This window comes from Pseudophryne corroboree, chromosome 4, assembly GCF_028390025.1.
Source record: "Pseudophryne corroboree isolate aPseCor3 chromosome 4, aPseCor3.hap2, whole genome shotgun sequence".
Lineage (NCBI taxonomy): Eukaryota > Metazoa > Chordata > Amphibia > Anura > Myobatrachidae > Pseudophryne > Pseudophryne corroboree.
The window spans coordinates 881,158,204-881,178,192 of NC_086447.1; the positions used below are offsets into that span (position 1 = coordinate 881,158,204).

General features: G+C 45.3%; 1 protein-coding gene across 7 annotated transcripts in view; it reads left to right on the top strand.

The window, feature by feature from the left end:
* The window catches only part of BTBD9 (BTB domain containing 9), a 260,485-nt gene that overhangs the window by 217,734 nt on the left and 22,762 nt on the right, over window positions 1-19,989 (top strand). Inside the window, exons 10-11 of one of the 7 annotated variants that reach the window (XR_010176244.1) lie at window positions 7,178-7,743; window positions 15,213-15,337. The exons of 5 other annotated variants lie outside the window; for them this stretch is intronic. The gene's annotated coding sequence lies outside the window, so the exon portion shown is untranslated. The remainder of the gene's footprint in view (window positions 1-7,177; window positions 7,744-15,212; window positions 15,338-19,989) is intronic. One more of the 7 variants, XR_010176243.1, reaches the window with a different exon arrangement.

A 19,989-nucleotide genomic window follows, 5' to 3' on the forward strand; every position in this document is an offset into this window, starting at 1 on the left:
CATATACTACTGTTCTCTCCTGGTGTAACCCACTCGCATACACTACTGTTCTCTCCTGGTGTAACCCAGGCACATATACTACTGTTCTCTCCTGGCGTAACCCAGGCACATATACTACTGTTCTCTCCTGGTGTAACCCACTCGCATACACTACTGTTCTCTCCTGGTGTAACCCAGGCACATATACTACTGTTCTCTCTTGGCGTAACCCAGGCGCATATACTACTGTTCTCTCCTGGTGTAACCCAGGCGCATATACTACTGTTCTCTCCTGATGTAACCCAGGCACATATACTACTGTTCTCTCCTGGTGTAACCCAGGCGCATATACTACTGTTCTCTCCTGGTGTAACCCAGGCACATATACTACTGTTCTCTCCTGGTGTAACCCAGGCGCATATACTACTGTTCTCTCCTGGTGTAACCCAGGCACATACACTACTGTTCTCTCCTGGTGTAACCCAGGCACATATACTACTGTTCTCTCCTGATGTAACCCAGGCACATACACTACTGTTCTCTCCTGGTGTAACCCAGGCACATATACTACTGTTCTCTCCTGATGTAACCCAGGCGCATATACTACTGTTCTCTCCCGGTGTAACCCAGGCACATATACTACTGTTCTCTCCCGGTGTTACCCAGGTGCATATACTTCTGTTCTCTCCTGATGTAACCCAGGCACATATACTACTGTTCTCTCCCAGTGTAACCCAGGCACATATACTACTGTTCTCTCCTGGTGTAACCCAGGCGCATATACTACTGTTCTCTCCTGATGTAACCCAGGCACATATACTACTGTTCTCTCCCGGTGTAACCCAGGCACATATACTACTGTTCTCTCCTTGTGTAACCCAGGCACATATACTACTGTTCTCTCCTGGTGTAACCCAGGCACATATACTACTGTTCTCTCCTGATGTAACCCAGGCACATATACTACTGTTCTCTCCCAGTGTAACCCAGGCACATATACTACTGTTCTCTCCAGGTGTAACCCAGGCACATATACTACTGTTCTCTCCTGGTGTGACCCAGGCACATTGGTGTAACCCAGGCGCATATACTACTGTTCTCTCCTGATGTAACCCAGGCACATATACTACTGTTCTCTCCTGGTGTAACCCAGGCACATGTACTACTGTTCTCTCCTGATGTAACCCAGGCACATATACTACTGTTCTCTCCTGATGTAACCCAGGCACATATACTACTGTTCTCTCCAGGTGTAACCCAGGCACATATACTACTGTTCTCTCCTGGTGTGACCCAGGCACATTGGTGTAACCCAGGCGCATATACTACTGTTCTCTCCTGGTGTAACCCAGGCACATATACTACTGTTCTCTCCCAGTGTAACCCAGGCACATATACTACTGTTCTCTCCCGGTGTTACCCAGGTGCATATACTTCTGTTCTCTCCTGATGTAACCCAGGCACATATACTACTGTTCTCTCCCAGTGTAACCCAGGCACATATACTACTGTTCTCTCCTGGTGTAACCCAGGCGCATATACTACTGTTCTCTCCTGATGTAACCCAGGCACATATACTACTGTTCTCTCCCGGTGTAACCCAGGCACATATACTACTGTTCTCTCCTTGTGTAACCCAGGCACATATACTGCTGTTCTCTCCTGGTGTAACCCAGGCACATATACTACTGTTCTCTCCTGATGTAACCCAGGCACATATACTACTGTTCTCTCCCAGTGTAACCCAGGCACATATACTACTGTTCTCTCCAGGTGTAACCCAGGCACATATACTACTGTTCTCTCCTGGTGTGACCCAGGCACATTGGTGTAACCCAGGCGCATATACTACTGTTCTCTCCTGATGTAACCCAGGCACATATACTACTGTTCTCTCCTGGTGTAACCCAGGCACATGTACTACTGTTCTCTCCTGATGTAACCCAGGCACATATACTACTGTTCTCTCCTGATGTAACCCAGGCACATATACTACTGTTCTCTCCAGGTGTAACCCAGGCACATATACTACTGTTCTCTCCTGGTGTGACCCAGGCACATTGGTGTAACCCAGGCGCATATACTACTGTTCTCTCCTGGTGTAACCCAGGCACATATACTACTGTTCTCTCCCAGTGTAACCCAGGCACATATACTACTGTTCTCTCCAGGTGTAACCCAGGCACATATACTACTGTTCTCTCCTGGTGTGACCCAGGCACATTGGTGTAACCCAGGCGCATATACTACTGTTCTCTCCTGGTGTAACCCAGGCACATATACTACTGTTCTCTCCTGGTGTAACCCAGGCACAAAAACTTCTGTTCTCTCCTGCTGTAACCCAGGCACAAAAAGTACTGTTCTCTCCCAGTGTAACCCAGGAATATATACTACTGTTCTCTCCTGGTGTAACCCAGGCACATATACTACTGTTCTCTCCCGGTGTAATCCAGGTGCATATAATACTGTTCTCTCCTGGTATAACCCAGGAATATATACTACTGTTCTCTCCTGGTATAACCCAGGCACATATACTACTGTTCTCTCCTGATGTAACCCAGGCACATATAATACTGTTCTCTCATGGTGTAACCCAGGCACATATACTACTGTTCTCTCTTGGAGTAAAGCAGACATTCATGCAACTCTAAAATATCTGCACACATTATGATACAGCCAGCTGTGCAAGATGCTAATGCTCGTAGTACAGGTTGCAGCCATAGGTAATGCTCATATTATTCCAGTGCAGCAAGAGGTAATTTTTCGAAGAATTAGAGTTTAGCCATAGATAATGTCCAGAGTATTTGTGTGCAGCCCTTGGTAATGCTCAAAGTATTACAGTGCAGTCATAGGAAATGCTGGAAGGATTAGATTATAGGGCAGCCACGGGTATTGTTGGGAGTATTAGAGTGATCCCATAGGTTATGCTTGGAGTTTAGAATCTTGCCATAGGCAATGTTTGTTGCATTATAGCGCAACCACAGATAATATATGGAGTATTAGGAGTACATTTACTAAGCTCCTTCGAAGTACAACTTTAATAAGTATGTGCGAGAGCGCAAAACTGTTTATCTACACTCCCTGTAGCCAATCACGTCCTCTTGTCCTTGTAGGCATCCACGATAGCGGAAAAAAAAAAATTCTATACTCGCCTATTCCTAGTGTAGATCAGGTCATGCTCATTCCATGTTGGCATCCAAGGAGTTAAACAACAATAAAGTGTGAGTGGCACAGGTGTTTATTGAAGTTGTACTTTCAAGATGCGCGTGTTCTGTCTTTTATAAAATATTTATTTTACAGGGGGACTCTAGGTACCAGTGGGTCCTTAATGCCCTGCATGCTGGTATTTGTGTTTCTCCAAGTACCAGCATGCGGGGAGGCTTACTGGGACCTGTAGTCCTTCCTGTAAAAGACAATATATTTTTTTTCCAAACCAAAATGAAATTGTCTATCAACTCAACGCTCACCGACCAGGGCTGCCGGGGATAGCCTTAGGCTTCAGCCCTGGCCTTTTGTGCCTAGAGGTGGGGTGCCCCTTTATTATGGGGGTCCCCACTCCCCAAAGGAACCCTGGCCAGGGCTGACTAGTTACTGGGTTAATCATACGACCAGGGGACCAATATTAACGTGTCCCTTTGGCTGTGGCATTATCTCCCTGGCTAGTAGAGCCCAGTGCTGGTTTAAAAAATATGGGGGACACCTACATATTTTTCCCCCCATATGTTTGGAACCAGGACCGGGTGCTGGTTCTTAAAATACAAGGGAACTTTCTGCATTTATCCCCCTGTATTTTTTTAACCAGGTCCGGGTCAAAGATCCCGGGGCTGGTTATGCCTGTGTGTGTGAAGGGGCACACCTCACTTTTTTCTTTTTTTTTTTACACTTTTTGCAAATTTATACAGAGAAGCTTGCACGGATCTCACTGATCTGTGCAGTCTTCACGTTCAGGAGTGTTTGGCTTCCGGTAAACACGGCAGCCAAACACGGACACATACACCATCAGAAAACACGATTAACTAAAACACTGGAACGTAGTAATTTCCGTGTTTTAAGGGCCCCATACACTAGAACGATGTCATGTCGGAGGTGATCGCAGGCGATTCCCCCGGCAGCTTCCCGGGGGGCAGGATCGGCCAAGATACATCGGATGCTGCCCATTTGCATACTATATATCTTGGCGATCCTGGGCGATCCCAAGCCATGAACCCAGGTCGGACCAGATTGAATGTGCAGCACATTCAATCTGGAGGATCCGATCCGATGCTCACGGGAACGCGCATCGGATCGGTTCGGGAACACCTCTAAAATCGGGCATTATCGCTCTAGTGTATGGGGCCCTTTAGTTAAGAAAAAGCACCCGTGTCTGATCGATCTCACTCATGCTTGATCTCGGGTAAACACGGGTGAAATATGAATCTTAGTAAATTTACCCCTTAGAATGCAGTCATAATTAGAGTGCAAGTATAGCTATTCTCCCAGCGGAGGTGTTGTTCTAATGAGAATTCTGGCTGGACATAGAACAGACTCTGAGCAGATCCACCTCCTGACGCCTGAGATAACTATAGACAGGAATACTGAGAAGATAGAAATGTTCTTTATTCATGGCGGCGCTATGTGAAGACTATCTAATTATAAAGTTTAATTAACTTTGTTATTTTTTTTTCTGCTTCAGATTAAATGAATATGAAATATTCCCAGACTTTGTTGCGCTCTCTACCAAATTACCTTACTATATCGCTGTCTTATTTTTCTTTTATGTCTGTTTAATTCATCTGGAGTTTTTCTCTTTGCAGATCTTTATGAAGTTTATTGAAACGCAGTAAAGACCTTTTAGCATATTTTAGTATGATTGTTAGAGTTGATCTATAATCAGGAACAATTTTGGCTCAGTAGTGCACAGCAGAGCCATCTGTCTCCCCTTCCTCGCCGCCCCTCCCCTCCCTTATGCCACCGGCACTGCATGGGGAGCAATGTGCCAGGTTCTTTACCAAATTTACCTCTTTAAATCACCAAATAAGAATTTCTAAGTTTCTGATAGGAACTGACAAGTACATGTGTTGTCAGTTTTTCAGCTTCTCAGAGTTGTAGGGGAATGCTCCATTATTCCTTTTTAATCTACTATAATAGCTGCTTATTCTTGCTCCTCTTTTTCTTTTACGTTTGTGTTTGTCCATTATTATATGGAGTACACCATCTGAAATAACTGTATATGACACTATGCTCTATGGTTAAGTGTCAGGTTAGGTGCTAGGAGGGGTTCAGTATGGTTGACCGGCGGACGGGATGCCAGCAGTCACAACACCAAACCCCATGGCGGTGCCTAAACCTAACCCCCCACCCCCCTCCCTGCAGCCTAACCCTAATCCACAACCCCCAAACTCCCCTCCCCCCCAGCAGCTCAACACCCGCATGTTTCCCCATGCATTGTGGGAATTGGATTTATACATGGGGTCATATCAACCTAACTGTCTGACATTTCTTCTTGTTGTCATATATAAAATCACATTAGGGAACTGTATTAAAAATATGGCAAATGAATAATGCCAGACGGGAGCTCAGACGTAACCTGACATGGCAAAGTGTAGAAATATATCATCTATTTTACATTTGTGTGTCATATAATCTAACTTGGAGTTTTGGTTGTCATTATGGGTTATTTAGCTGTTCAGCTATTTAGTTAGTCATTTATTTAACCAATAATGTTGCATATAGCTCCTAATCTTACCCAAGGGGCGTTCAGTAAAATTGGCACACAATACGTTTATTAATGGAGGAAATGACACACTCTAGCCTTACAGGTTGTCCTGATTTGTGTTCTATTCCAGTAGTGAGATTATGGTTTTATCAGGCTTCCATTTGGCACCCTCTGTGTGTTGCTCCCCTCTGATACAGATGCGTCCTCATACATCCAGCCTCAATACGCCACAGAATGTAAGATGCCTGACGTAAGTGACACAACAGGTCCCGTGCACCTCCGCTAGCGTTGCCAGAAATACATCTAGCTAACACCGAGATGCGACTAAGAGGCACCAGAAAACTCTGCTAATCTGATATGTGACGCCTGTATGTTAGAGTCTGTATACAAAGCAAAATGGAACTTGGTACGGGAAGAAAAAGCCCCAGGCGCTGCATTGTACAGATTCACACACAGATATACAAGTATCGCACATTAAATTAATCAACAGTGTCTCCTGGTGCGTCCTAGTCACATTGTGATACGACCTAGGAGCTCTTTCCAGGGAAAAAGACACAAAAATATTCCAGACGCTAGCAGAGTCTCGCACGCACGCTGAGAGGGGCTATTTAGCGCAACTGCAGCAGTGTTGCATGAGGACACATCTGTAGTCCTAGGAAAGCAGGGAAGTATAATCAGTGACAGCACAGATGCGGATCCTCTGTACAGCGGTGTCAGCCCTGGGCAGTCAGCTCATTGTCAGTCAGGTTCTTTCAGGAGAGCCCCTGAGAGCATTAAGTGAATATCGCGCTCTGTGACTCCCGTCTCGCCTGCTGCTGCCTCGTTCTCATACTCAGTCTCCATCTGTTTCTTTCTCCCGTCGCAGGTTCTGCTGCTCAGATCTTTTCAATGAGACGTAAATTTTGTGTCCCTTGTTTTCTTCACAATCCTGTGTTCTGTGTTTTGTCGCAGCACAGAAATTTGAGCACTTAGTGCTGGGACTATAAGCTCCAATATTCTGATAAATACATTACGCAAACCTTAAGACCAAGGAGGTTGGGAACTTTCACCTTATTCTCATCTGTTCCAATTCCGTTGACTCCGCCATGTCTGGTCGCTGCAGAGGTCCTGACCTCTTTGGTGGTTCCCGTTAATTTTCTTGTTTATCCAACACTCACTGACCCTAACGATTGTTATTGTCAGATATTGTCTTGGCATTACACCAATGTCTTGTCTTCATACTCCTGTCCTTTACTCTATACTGTTTTAGTTTTAAGATCAGCAAGTCTTCTAACACTTGAATTGCTTATAGTTAGGCAGCTTTGTTAGCGTTCCAAGAGACCGGCATGACTTATTCCTCAATACAAATAGCTCTGCTTGCGAACTTCACTAATGAGTGGTAATAGTCTCTGTTGGATGGCATGCTGACTGGTGGGCTGTTAACTGGTCGGGATCCCGGCGTCGCTATAGTTTCCAGCGATCTTCCGACCGCCGTCACATAACCGCATCCCGTCTCCTCCTTAGCTCCTGAGACCAGTGACACTATTACCCACAGTGACTGCTGTTCCAGCGCCTGCATTGCTACCACACCCCAGAGACGGCTACCGGCTGGTGATCTGTCTGAACCTTGCTCCATTGCATGCTCTTCTACCGGTGTAACAGTGAGTACGGCTGTACTACCACCTGCACAATATACCACACTGTATGGTTCAGCTTGGGCCAAGTTACATCACGCTGGGGTATACATGTAACTCTGCTAAACCACAACCTGTATACACATTTCTAAAAGATAAGTGAAAGAGTAACAAGTGGTGAGTTGTGTCCAGATGGGAAGGGTCATGTTTGAAACGCTGGTTTCCGATCTCACTGTTTTCTCTGTTTCCTAATTTAAAATGATGGGGCTCAACTATCAACGAGTCTTGCGCTTTAGAATACGGAACTGTATCCAACAAGACCTCAGTCAATTTGATTTAACCATCTGGACTCAAGCATGGATATCCTTAAAACCTGGACTGTAGTGGTAGAATTTGGGAAACTGCATTATAGATAGCTGTCGGCCGCCTTGCTATGGGACTAAGATAAATGATAAGGTCAGTGGTAAATCCTGTAACCATAAACATACGTTTTGTCATCTTCCAAATGTATTTTCCAAGATGCGGAATATTGATTACTGTCACCTGGCTCACACGCTGCGTTGTGTTCTTCTATAGCTCCCTGACAGTTGTTATCTCTAGCAAATTCTGGCCTATTCCCATGCACCTGTTAAGTCGTCATTTCATGCTTTAGAAGGGGTAGAGGTCAGACATTACAGAAAGTGCGCGTCTGTGGGTCTGCGCAGTAATCCTGACCCGACGAGACGCTCAGGTCTCTGATACCTTGCTGACGTCTGTTCTCATTTCCCAGATACCAGCTGAAATGTCTTTATTCCTTTCTCCGTCAGATAAGTACAATGACTTGGTAAGATGCCGGGACTGTGCGCTTTCATGTACAGAATGTATGCATGAGATAAGCCTCCTTGCTTTCTTCCCGTACAAAGACCCACAAAACGCAATACACTTTCAAGTGGTTATTTTCTTCTTAACAGCCATTTGATAGCGATATTCCATCTCATGTCTTATTCTGTAGCATTTCTTTGTAGGTTCTGAATATAGGTCCTTTATCTCCAGAGATTCCCGTCCTTATCTCTTTAACATTTTCACTCCAAGCTTTGCCTACAATGCTGGGGAATAAAGCCGCCGCTGATTCCTGTCTCAGATACGTCAGTTTGCGGAAGGAGTGTGAAGAGAGGCTGACATCATACTTCTGTTAGCAGTTTTCATCCGGGGGGACCTATTCTACTGAACAGCAGGATACGGTTTATATCGGTCGCGGCAGAACTAACCAGTACACTGGCGCCATTGTCTGATGGTTAGAATAACAGATTCCTACATGTACTATAGAAATAGATGTCATCTACGTACCGAACAATAACTAGCTGAGGAGTCATCTCCTGCTGACCTGCATTATTGGTTAAGAACCTGTTACAGTCATTCTTTACAGTTTGGTACACACAGAAGTGCGGGGGGATAAAGTGGGTGGGGTCACAGCTACTTGTAGCCAATCAGAGCCAAGCCATTTTAACAGCAGCGTGGAGTATTTCAGCAACGGCAATGTCCATCTGAGCAGCTAATTATTATCAGTAGCACAAAGGGGATGTAGTTATGCGACTGGTGGTCGGGGACCCGCCGGTCACTATACCGACGCCGGAATCCCCATCTCTGGCCAGCCAAACAGTCGGCATGCTGACTAACAGGGACTATTCTTACTCGCAGGCGTCCACAACACCAATAGCGTGGGAATAGAACCTGTGGCAAGCCCGCTGCATGCCACAGGGGTCGGTATGGTGACCTCCGGGATCCCAAACGCCAGTCTCCCGCTACCAACCCGTACAAAATGTAAAAATAAAATGTTTTTAGTGCATACTGTTGCACTGATGTAGGGGTGATTAAAGTACAGTCCTATAGGTGCTTTAATCACCCCTACATCTCACTTAAATAATCAGTGCAAAAGTATGCTTTACAGGAGGGCGTTCAGCAATTTTGATCACAGAAAAAGACCCTGAAGTTGCTGGATATTGGGTCTCTTCCCTTATACTACAGTTCAGTGTGGATCTGCTTTGGTAGAGACATTGGGCCTAATTCAGACCTGATCACTGGGCAGTGATTTTTTGCAGCCCTGCAATCAGATAGTCGCCGCCAATGGGGGGGTATTTTAGCTGTGCAAGTGTGCGATCGCATGTGTAGCAGAGCTGTACAAACAGATTTTGTGCAGTCTCTGCGCAGCCCAGGACTTACTCAGCCGCTGCGATCACATCATCCTGTTCCGGACCGGATTTGACGTCAGGAACCCTCCCTGCAAACGCATGGACACGCCAAACACTCCCTGAAAATGGTCAGTTGCCACCCACAAACACCTTCTTCCTGTCAATCTCCTTGCAAACGCCCGTGCAAATGTATCCTTCACACAAACCCATCGCTGAGCGGCGATCCGCTTTGTAGCCGTACAACGCGCCTGCGCATTGCGGTGAATACACATGTTCAGTTTGGGTCTGATCGCCCGCTGTGTGAAAACGCAGCCTAGCGATCAGGTCTGAATTACCCCCATTATGACCAGTGTAATATAGACCGTCCCTATTAGCCACGCTTACAACAGATCCAAATGGCCACAATTCAGTGATGGCGGGAAGGGTGTACTGTGATGTTCCACTGTTACTGCCCCCTTCCTGTTCCTTAGAAGCATTACACCCACAGCGCTAAGCAGCAGGATCCAAAGACTCTGCGGCGGGATTGCACCTTAAAATGTCCTCAGCAACAAATTGTCACCTTTACTTGGAAAGAAAGCTCAACATATAAGATGCATTCCGGGCTGTGTATTTTATAGGTCTGGCGCTGATTTCCTGCTGGACGGAATAGGCATCTCAATAACTAACTAAATCAACCAGATACAATCATTAGGGTGGTCTTCAGTATGCCGCCGGTCGGGCTCCCGGCGACCAGCATACCGGCGCCGGGAGCCCGACAGCCGGCATACCGACACTTATTCTCCCTCGTGGGGGTCCACGACCCCCCTGGAGGGAGAATAAAATAGTGTGGCGTGCATAGCGCGGCGAGCGCAGCGAGCCCGCAAGGGGCTCATTTGCGTTCGCCACACTGTCGGTAAGCCGGCGGTCGGGCTCCCGGCGCCGGTATGCTGGTCGCCGGGATTCCGACCGCCGGCATATCGTAGTGAATCCCAATCATTATAGTGATAGGCATCGGAAGCCGGGCATAGAATGGGCTTTTGACATCAATTCCAGCAATGTTCTGGCTACTAGCCATCGATGGTTTTACTGCGTGCATGCACAGAAGTATTCATAGCTTCACGCGTGCACACATCAGCTGAGCTGCGGACGGCACTTCCAGGTGTATGCAGCTGCACTGACACAGCCAGCCATGACATGGGCCATGAGCTGATTGGCTGCAAACCATGGAATGCCTGCAGTTCAATGGTAAAGTACTTTCATAGAATCATCGATGGTTGGTAACCATCAGCTTCCAATGTCCATCCCTACAACATTACAAATGGCCTGACTGTAACTCTTCTGTGGTTACAGCAATAGTGCTAACGGTTCTCTGCCTCTGTCTGAGTAACAGAGAGTTACCCCAGTATGGATGCTGGTGCTTCTACCACCTGCAGCGTCGCAGCGTGGCTGACGGTCTCTCCGCTGTTGTAGGTTATTAGTTCCTTCTACAATAGGATTAGGAGGTGATAGGTATGTGACATTGGTGGGATCCATGGAAATGCTAGGGCAATATAGAGAGAGACTAGAGAAGAGGTGTAGGAAGGTGTAGAACTACAATATGATATTACAGGCACCTGGTGTAGTGAGAGTGACGGCATTACAGAACAGATTGGGGTCTATTCATGAAGCAGTGAAAAGAGTGGAGAAGTGAGCCTGTGGGAAAGTTGCCCATGGCAACCAATCGTTGTTGAGGTAACATTTATAAAGTACATTCTATAAAATTATATGTAGCAGCTGATTGGTTGCCATGGGCATCTTCTCCGCTGGCTCACTTCTCCACACTTTTCCCTCTTCATGAATATGAGGATAAGCAATGTGATAGTGAACTGGGGGTGATTATGGGATGTATTAGTGCTGTTAGTGAGGGGAGGGCAGATATGAGAAGTATTCCTCAGGTGGAGGAGGTATGATTTTACATTGGGTAAGATGTGGGCATTACAGAACGGAGGTGACACAGGGATGATATTACAAGATGAGAGCGTGTGATCTGTGGGTGATGGAATAAAGATTGCAGTGATTGGTTTCGACTGGAATCTTTGAACACAATAGCAACCATGACAGTAATAATCATCTTTAGTTCATAAATGGTGATTGATCTAATTAATTAATTAAGGGATTGCACTGTCCTGTGTTTAAGTTAAAGTGCTGGCCAAATGTTGACGTGACATTTTTGTGTTATTTTGAGGGTTAGGCTAAGATAAGCAATACCCAGTATGTTGACATTCTGGTGTAGACATGTTAAATGTCCACAAGAACATGTCGACGTGTTAATCATTGTGGTGTCGACACCCTGAATGATTGCACCTCTCGCTCTCTCTCCAGCTCTGTCATCCATATTTTGTCTTGTTGTCCGATTTACAAGCGAGCGATTATGCGCCAGCTGCGAGAAGACACAGATGCCGGGGGCCTTGTTGTGTGTGTATAGCTTCCCATGTAGAGTAAGCTGTAAAAGAAACATTTCAGCCTGTCTTGTCCTGTTGATGTATTGGTGGAATATTGTGACGCAGCTCATTCGCCTAATGAAGAAAAATCTCCTCAGGAAGGGGCCCGAATCCCAGGAGACTTCCTCTCTGTAAATGAGCGGAGTGACCTTTGCGTCCGACCCTGTCATGCTGACAAAACTGGAAGAGTCTTCTCTGACTCCGTAGCATTGTAAAAATGTCATCTTGTAAGTGCCGACTTCATTAAACCGCTGCTGAAGTCAAAACTTTTTTTTTTTGCCAGTAATAAATATGCATTATCAAGTCGTTGCTTTATGTCAGTAATAAATTGCCTCTTATAAAGCACAGCAAGGCAGGAATGAAGCTCTTCCCGTCTTCCTAGCACCTGGATGATATAGAATGACATCTGTGTGTGCTGCTGAGGAATTGGCTGTACTTTGTATTAAAATGTAATCTGTCTCTTATCACAACTGAGCCTGCAGGTAGCACAAGGGAGTCACCGGCATGTGGAGTCCATAGTGACACAAGTTTTGTGCATGTGTCATGTGTGTTACTCAATGCTTCCTCCATCATATACAGAAACGCTGCGTTCTGTGACTTCTCTGCAAACAGCAAACTGAGAAATAAAATGGATCGTGTTGATCAGACTTGGGCAATGTACGGCCCGCGGGCCACATACGGCCCTTTGCCAATCCCCGTCCAGCCCGCGTATTTATTCCAGTCACACGGCTCCCCCCCCCTTAATCTCACACACACGACACCTGCGGCTCTCCGCACCACACACTGTGCTGTATCGCTAGGTCACAAAGACTCTGCGATACAGCTTAACAATTGAGTCCCAGTGACTGCCTGCGAGTCGCAAGCTACCAGTGCACGGGCAGTCTGTGCCGGCGGTCCCCGCCCCCTGGGTCACTAGCAAGCAGCGCCTGATGACGTGTATCCCGCGGGAGACGGCTTCACCCTGTCACTTCCTGCTTAAACTTCAGGGGGTGCTTTAGAGTTCCCGTCAGACCGGCATCCAGGGTGAGTCTTGCAGAAATGGGACAGCAACCCGTCATACAGAGCACATTACAAGCCAATAGCAGAAAAAAAGGACATTAAAAAGTAGGTTTGTGCTTTTAAAGCTATATACACCTCACATACACAACATGTACCCACAACCACCGCATACATACACACATTACCACACAATTACACAACACACACATATACAATACAACTTACATGGATATGTTTTGAATATCTATATTTTATTATATCCGAATATAAGATTTACAGTATCATTAGATTTATCATTAATTTAAAGTAAACTGTTTATTACTTTTGGACTCTTTTACATATTTTCCTCTTTGACCTACACCACAATTCATAATTTTACATAAATATTTACAGAATATTCTTAAACTTCTGATTACCAGTAGCATCTTATCAAAATATATAATTTGCTGCTTTTTATAATGGGCGAAAATTAATATTGAGCATAATTAAATTAAAGTTATCATTGGTTCGGCCCTCCAACACAGTTCAGAGTTTTCATGTGGCCCCCTATGGAAATTACTTGCCCACCCCTGGTGTTGATTCTAATTTAATAAATTGCAGTTTCCTTATATCTTTACCCTCAGTGCAATATGGCTGTTGGTTTTCTGGTTGTTGCTGCCGCCCTGGCGGGAACTTGCTTCAGTGCGTCACAGTACTCCCGTACTGACGTCGATAGCTTACTTTGTTTTTACATTATCAAAATGCTGAATGGTTGTAGTCAGTGAGGCTGCAATTGGTATTGCTATAATGGTGTAAGAGGTTAGTTTCTGGCTGTCTCTTTTCTTATTTGGGACATTTAAGCCGGAACATTAGAACGCAATTTACAACAACCCGGTTTCCCTACCATCTTATTATTGCCCTACCTTTCTAATCACACACAGGATGAGACATGAGGCCTTCAGGCCAAAGAACGTCCTCAGATGCGATGCTTGATTAGCGTGTGATTGCCGGCGTTTTGGGAAAGGCCACATGGTGAGGCCGTGTCAGAAATACTGTCGAACACTAAATACATTTTTACATTGTAACAACTAGCCTAACGTCTGGCCTGATCGGTTCCCCTTCTGGGTTGTAGAGCCGGACATTTAACTATTATGGTGCTGCAGTGCCACACGTTACATATTACATTCTAAAAATCAGTAAAGCATTTCCCATCATTTAAATAACTTTTTGAAACATTATTTCACTAGCACCGGGACTTAACTCCTTTGGTGCTCAGGCGACTGGCCCAGGGGCATAAGTCCATATTAGGAGCCTGGGTGCGAGGTAGTTGTTGGTGCCTACCCTTTACTCACATTAACTACCAGCACCCTGTCCCAACAGCACCCAGAAAAAATACGCGCTCTGCAGGGCCCCAAAATGGTAGGAGGTGAGTACTACTTACCTGGGACTGGACTTGTTGGTTGAGCCCAGCCTGAGTCATCTTCTAAGGGGTATACGGACCCCCTGTACAGCTGCGAGGAGGAGGGAACATTAGGGTAGGAGAGTGTGCACTCAAGAGGAAGTCTCTCCCTATAGGTCCCGGCTGCTGTGGGAGGAGCCCTGCATCTTGCAGATCACATTCACCCTCCCCCACCCCAGCAGCACCCATACAGGGAGAGGGAGCACCGAGGCACATGCCCCCTAACCTCCTTGCTTATTCCACCTGCTCTGGGGCGCAAAAAGCATATCCTGGAGCAATGGAGGAGGTCCATGTGCTGCCTTCAGGACTGGAGCCCAGCCTTCCATTGTCTCCTGTATTTCCAGTGTCACAGCTAAATAGAGCACTTATTGAAGATGTAGACATTTAAACACGCAGCGCGTCATTTCCACTAGGCAGCGCCGCAGCAGGGGAAGTTTAACCTTTTCTGTGCTGCGTTGGCTATCTTAGTCGCACGGCCCAGATGTCCAGCCACAGCCAGCCAATGGGGATGCAATAGAGAATATGTTAATGAAGCTGAAATTATACTACGCTGTATTACCCCGCCTCATAGAGGGCCTGATTTAGAAGTCAAAAGCAAGTCCAGAATCAGGCCGCAGATTTTCTCTCTATATACAGCTGCTATATACAGGACCATCATTGCAGCTTCCAGTAGTAATGATGTCTCTATACAGGAAATAAGTGTTAATTGGGTGTAGTTCCATGTGACAGTACCGGCTGAGGGCATGTAATGTTTTCCGAGGTCAGCTGCTGAGTTGCTTTTTTAAAATATCGATTAGGAAAATAATGGGAAATATTTTTCTTTTCTTTTTTTTTCATTTGAAAACTCTTTCTCACTTCCAGATTCTTTTCACCTTCCGGTGTGTTTCTCCAGCCATCCAGAAACCTTTCCCTTATAATTTGTCTTTTATCATAACTGAAAAATATGAGGCACTACTTGTTTCCCCTTCCAAAAGCCAATTACACGGGTAAGTTGTTTCATTCCTCTCCTCTTCCCTCTGCGAGGCTTTGCCCTTTCTAAAGAACTTTATTCTGTCTTCTGCTTGTACCGGAGAGCGGGGGGGGGAGTGTCGCTCCCACGTTGTCACGTATCCAGCGCAGACATCACAGAGTCAGCGTGATCCGAGCGTGCCGCAAGACTCCATCACAGTTACTCGCATCCATCTAATCATCCTTCTCTCTGGCTCACAATGTCCTGATAGAGAAGGCAGAAAAACATCATTAGATCATTTTGTACAGAGACAGCCGGCATGAAAGATAGAAGCGTACTGTGGGGAGACGGTATCCAGTATGTAGAGGGAGTTCTGCAATTTGCTGCCTCTGTTCCGTGAACCTGATCTTAGGGAAGGATCAGTTATCCAACGCACACTCTTCTCCTGTCTGGTTCTAACTAGTGTGGATTAAACGTGGCTGCTCCTTGTGCAAATCCACAGCCTGGTAAGGTTGTGGATCACAGGGTTGACCACACTTAGGTTGACAGTGTCTTGGTCGACCACTATTGGTTAACAGTGTCTCTAGGTCGACGTAAATAAGGTCAACTTGAGTTTTCTTTTTTTTTTCTTTTTTGTGTCGTTTTCTCCGGGCCCGTGGTTATTGCAAAAATGGACAGTTTTGTAAGATTTCAGCTTTGTGTTATACACACATTGGTGGTATGAGTTTCATATGGACCTGTTGCTACATGTAACATTGGTATTTATTTGTGGATATATTTAGGTTATATGGTAAAAATCATCTTCATATAAGGGCATATGATGAATCGTCCAGGGACGGTTAAGGGGATTCTCTTGTTTAAGGCGATGATGTATGTAGAAGCTAAAGCATAAAAGCAATTTATACCACTTTCAGACATACAACTCGGGAATTACCCTGTTAAGAGTAAGACCCAGGTTTTTCACCTGTGAAAAATCCTGTTTATTTGTTCGAGACGCCCTTTCTCGCTACACCTGAGACCAGGAAAATTCCCAGGTCGTCCCCTTTCAGATATAAGCCTGGTCTGCCCTGGCATTCTACAAGCTCTCATGTCACACTTTTACACACACATACATGTCATATACACACACTCACACACACGTACATGTCATATACACACACACTTACATTTCATATACACACACACACCAGCGAGGGAAGCTGGAAGCGCACCTCTGAAGGCACACAGCCCGGGGTGTTAGCAGTCAGTCCCTGGGCCCTTCCTGGCAGACCCACCCCCTCCAGGCAGCCTTGGCCAGCCAATCAGAAGCTTCTGTGTGCGACCAGGAGGTAAAGTCCTGGGTCGCACCATTCACACTTCACGTGGGTTGTCTTCCCAGGATGTAAGTCCTGGGGGAAAACCCTGGTCAGTAGCAGGGGCACCGACCTGGGAACCTGTTTTTGACCAGGTTGGTACTTTTCAGACATAAGCGAGTCGTGGGTACTTTGGCTGAGCCCCGGTCAAAATGAACGCAATATAATTTTACAGCCAATAAACAGGAGAGGTGCAGAAATTGCAGACGATTGAGCGCACAACTCCAGTAATGTCACCCTTAATTGGGACGCTCGTTGTGATTTGCTGTGATGTTTCCAGCTTCTTGTAATTCATTAATTTGACAATGTTGGCTGCCTCACCATATTGTATATGGGGATACGGTCATTAGGTCGACAGCACGTATGTTGACAGTCATTAGGTCGACCACTATTGGTCGACATGGTCACTAGGTCGACATGACTATTTAAAAAAAAAAATCTTATATTTTTTTGAACTCTTTCATACTTAATGATCGACGTGGACTACGACTGGGAATAGTAACCTGTGCCGAGCGCAGCGGTAGCGGTGTGAGGCACCTTGCCATGCGAGGGGACACGGTGCACTAATTGGGGTTCCCCGTCACTTTACGAAGAAAACGACACCAAAAAAAGTACAAAAAAAACCCCCAAAACTCATGCCGACCTTTTTCCATGTGGACCTAGTACATGTCGACCTAGTATGCATGTCGACCAATAGTGGTCTACCTAATGACCCATACTCTTGTATATGATAGTCTTCCAATTTGTAATCTTGGATAAATAGATACTAAGGGTGTGTACACACGGTGAGAACCTTGCTATGCCCGATTTTCACTTGTGATTTCCCTTGAACTCCCCGGAGCCCAGCACCAACGATTTTGACTAACTTTTCTTGAGATATGGACTATGTGTGGTTACGATTTTGGCTTATGTGAGATTTTGGCTTATGTGAGATGTCATTGACATGTGAGATGAACTAGATCAGGGGTGGCCAACCAGTCAGAGACAAAGAGCCAAGAAATCTTGTTAGGTACATCAAAGAGCCGACTTCGAGCCGAAGGTGCACTTGCAAAAATGGGGTGTGGCCTTGTGCCTGCTAGGCCACACCCCTGGTATAAAATACATTGAAAAAGCCAGATCCAACATAAAATACAATGAAAAAGCCACTTCTACATCAAATAATTGAAAAAGCCAGATCCAACATAAAATGCAATGAAAAAGCCACTTCTACATCAAATAATTGAAAAAGCCAGATCCGCATAAAATATATTGAAAAGCCAGATTCACATAATACACTTCAGTTCCCCCATGTGTCACTCCAGCCAGCACCCGCCTGTGTCACTCCAGCCAGCTCCCTCAGTTCTCAGTCTACGTAGTGCTGCTGCATGTCTGGCTGGAGTGCAGCAGTTTACAGATCTCTTGTGGTCACGTGACTTTGAGTGTTAGGAGCCACATTTGAATGAAGAAAGAGCCGCATGTGTCTCAAGAGCCACGCGTTGGCCACCACTGAACTAGATAGTACACCGATCTAGCAAGGATTGACTTGCCTGCACAGTCTATCATTTCTTGCGATGCCGACCTGGCGGGACCGCGCATCGGGATTGAATCGAGATCGCAAGTGGCATAACACCTTGCGATTTGCACTAAGTTTTCTTGCGATTTTGACTATATAGTCAAAATCGAAAGAAAAAATCTCACCGTGTGCCAAAGATTTAAATTACAAATAAGTAATTTGCAGCGGTAGGAGGATGAACTTGCCATGTACCCTGAAACATAGTAACAGACATTAGTAAAACGTAATTTATTATATACAATCTTTTTTATTATTATTATTATTATTATTTTTTTTTTGTACTAAAATTCATTAGAATTTCTTCCAAACCCAAATACCAGATGGCTGTAACAGGTCCCCAAAGAGATCGTCCATATTGGCCTGCATGCACAAGCGACGGGGCACCAGCGATGAACGAGCGTGGGGCCGCGCATCGTTCATCGCTGGTGCCTCCACATTGAAAGATATGAATGGTATCTTGTTCATTAATGAACGAGATCGTTCATATCTTTCAGTCAGATCGACCAGTGTGTAGGGCCCATTACTCTGCTCAGTTCAACTGAGTGATACAGTTATGCGTCAGTAAGAAATGGAGGTTCTGTATAATACAGCTGCTGGGCCTATCGGCTCCATAATAATCTTCCTCTAGTAGTACCTTGTACTATGGGTGGTTTATATATGTCCTGCAGTAATATAACGTCAGCAATATCGGGCTCCATTTACAGGAAACTGATGATGTGTTATTAACGCTCACCGAAATCTAATTATTATCTAATTCTTATCCTACTCTCCAGCCATAGTGCATAAGCATATAGGAAAAGCTTCAGGTGTCCTCCCTCTCTCATCAGTCAGCGCGAGATCTCATTTCCTCCTGAAATACTGTAAACATCTATTTTCTGATAATCCCATAACCCTGCAGGCTGGGAAATAATGGTCACTAATGTATCGCGCACCTTCCGAACTGCGTCTCATGGGGAAGAGATGTACTGTATAAATATCTCCTGTGCTGTAAGCATTTCTTTATCTTCCTACTGTTACAGCGTCATCGTCTGTAGATTGTCAGCAACCGGGGTGGAAAAGGACAGTTCTCTGTGCGCTCTGTCCGTCTGTGTATTCCGAGTCTCCTGTATATAACAAGACTTAGTGACGGGTTATTGTAGCAGGCGCCCACTATGAGTCTCTCTCTAGTAAAAATAAAACAAATACTTTATTATAATTGCAATATATCTGGTTGTGTGTTAATGAGAGGCTATGTAACTAATGTTTTGTGATGGAGTTATGTAATAAATATTGTGTCTCTTGTGGGAGGATGCCGTCAGTTTATCTACAATCAAAATACCAACAGCCATTGACCGACGGTCAAAATCCCAACATGGTCAAAATACCAACATTTAAAAATGTCGACATTTTTTAAACCAACTTGTTCATACTTTACCATCCCAGAGGATCTGGAGGGGGAATATAATATTGTGCCCGAAGGGAAAGCGGTACACTTATATGGTGTCCATGTCAACCTATGTCGACACACACACAACAATGAAAAAGTGCGACAACTTTTTGACCTGTCGACATTTTAAATGTCGGCATTTTGACTTTGTCAGGATTTTGACCGTTGGTCAATTGGTGTCGGGATTTTGATTGTAGGTATTTAATACTAAACCTGTTTGTGGGGTTTCAGCCTCAGTGACTCACAAGGCCTATTCACATACTGTAATAAAGCACTGTTCCCTTGTGGTGCGTTGCCGGTGGGCCAATCAGACGCAAAGCTCCGGGCATACAATCACCACGAGCAACAGGCTTCATATT